Below are 2764 nucleotides of genomic sequence, written 5' to 3' on the forward strand. Positions count from 1 at the left end.
GTTGGCGGTCTGCAGAAAAAGACCTGAAACAGTCAGATTTGACAACCCCAATTTCAAAAAGTTGTGATGCTGTGCAAAAGCTAATAAAAAAACAAATGCAACAACTTGCAAATCTTTTTTAACCTATATTCAGAAATAAAACAAAATAAAAACAATAGAAAGACACGATACTTAATATTTATATTGATAAACATTGTTTTATGAGGAAAAAACACTCATTTCGAATTTAATGCCTGCAGCACCGTTTAAAAAAGATGAGGCGTTCAACAAAAGTCTGGAAAAGTAAACATCTGGATCATAACAGGTGATAGTATCAAACTGATACGAAAGGGGCATCCAGTAGGCTCAGTTGTTCACAAGCTAGCATGGTCACTTTGTAAAAAACTGTGGACAAATAGTCCCACAGTTTAATGCACACTTGCAACAAATTGCAAAATGCATTTTGAAAACTGGCTTGTATGAATAGATGACTCTGCTATTCTGTCATTAGTAACTGATGAAGGAAAAAAATACAAAGTGCAAGATCACACTTTATTTTTAGTATGTCTCTATTCATTTATTTATTATTTATTATTTTTGTTTTTGCGTGTATTTGTTTGTTTGATTGATTGGATTTTACTTTGAAATGTATTTTGAAAATGTAAAAAATAATATGGAGAAATAATTATACAAACAAGCAGACAGACAACAAAAGTAATATGTATAGACAACGGAAAAAAAAGTAAAGCAAAAGATGTTGACTTGGTTTACGTAATCAAAAAAGAGTGAGAAGTATAGACTTATTAAATTCCACCTTTCCCCATCAGTCATTGAATTTTAATTGACCAGCTTCTGGTAAACTTAATTTAATTTAATTATACTGTAATTATTTTAGCTGATATGCATATACCCACACATTTATTTATTTATTTATTTGTTTATTTATTTGTTTATTTATTTATTTATTTAATTTCTGAAAAATATTTCTCATCTGTATTCAGCTATCCTAAAAGCTGATACAAGAGTCAGAATAGTTCAAGAGACAAGACATGAGTCAAAAGTTTCCAGGTCTTCTTACCTTCTGCAGGAGAGCCGGAAAGTTGAGCAGTTCTGTGAAGTTTTTCTGGGTGCTTCAGCACTCAGACTGATGTCTCTGCCTCGTCTCTGCAAGGACACAACAAACTGTCTGTCTTGTCCATGATCCTGTTTACTCGCCAGCACACTGGAGGAATTCTCACAGATTCTTCTTTTGTCTTTTTCAAAGTGGCTTCTGTCACAAAACATTCCAGTTTCCAAACACTGTAATTACCCGAGAGATAGTGACGCAGACTGTCATAACAACTTGACAATATCAGGTGTCAGTTGATCATGAATGCCATTACACAAATCAAACCTATTATGAAGAAATGCAGCTGACACAGCCTTTTACTTGACACTCTGATAACTGAGAAAATTGGCTTTATTTCTCACAAAAACATGGAAAAAAGTGATGAGTAACTGAACAAGAAATGACACAAAAATAAGCAAAAAAAAAAAAAATAGTGAAAATTACCTAAAATCAATACAAATAAAAAAAGAAAATTAAAAGACCAAAAACAGGAAATGACTTGAAAAAAAGTAAGTTTCAAACAAACAAGTAATCAAGCAATCAAACAAACAATAATAAATTAATTAATTGTTTTTTTTTCCCCAATCTTTTTGAAAGAAATCAGACCATTTGCTTACGTTTTAAAAGTTCAAAAGCTTGTGAAGGGCATTTGAACATGGGACGAAAAAAAACTGATCCAGGTTTCATAAAAAAATTAGACATAGAATATATCAAAGTGTAGAAAATACAGCATTGATCTTACCTTCATGTAAAAATGTAACAATTAATAATTGTTGGTTACAATTTGGGTTTAGGGTTAAATAAGTTTCCCTCATCCACAACAAAGTCTGACTTGTGTCTATATTTAGTTTCCAAATGGGCATTGCGTGATCTGTAACTGGTTGGACATGTGTTAAAACTGCACAAAGACAAAAGAAAAATATCCCAAAGCTAAAATGTTCAGTTCAAAACAAGAGAGATCAGGTCTGGAATGTAACAGCTCAGGACAAAGTTTGACAGCTCTTTTGTACATGTTGTCACTCAGGAGTTTGAGTTCTCCTCTGACGAAAAATTCTGATAGATGCAAAGGCCAGGTGTGGCCAGCCATTCAGAGGAGCAAACAATGGTTGTACTACTTCAGAGACTTACATCATGTCACAAAAGCACACTCAAACACACATAAACTCCAAATTCCAGTAAGATGCCAAAAGGACACACAATTTTGATGGTGTTTCGACATTTGGAAGGAAAAAACATAATGACAATTTGTGTAGATTTCTGTTGTTTACACTTTATTCAATACAAACTGCATATTTTACATTTGTCCTGACTTTTCAATTAAGGGGCATCATTGAATACTTCATTCGTTCTTCACAGAAAAAAATGTCTTTCTCTACAATATGTTGGCATCACAGGAGTCAGGCTGTAGTATCTTTAATGTTACAATAAGCTTAACAGATTTTAGAAACCAGGGGTAACAAAAAGCATAGATCACTGGGTTTAGACAGGAGTTAAAAAAGAACAGCCACATCTCTATGGGCACAGAGGTAACACCAAACAAGTTGCTCGGTCCTAGAAGGGAGGAACAAAAATATGGGCAAAGGCATATCAAAAACATAACTACAACCACACCGAGAGTCCTGGCTGCTTTCATCTCAGATTTCTTAGCAGTTACTTTCACTGAACCTTGAAGAGTTA

Source organism: Plectropomus leopardus, chromosome 10, assembly GCF_008729295.1.
Source record: "Plectropomus leopardus isolate mb chromosome 10, YSFRI_Pleo_2.0, whole genome shotgun sequence".
Taxonomy (NCBI): Eukaryota; Metazoa; Chordata; class Actinopteri; order Perciformes; family Serranidae; genus Plectropomus; species Plectropomus leopardus.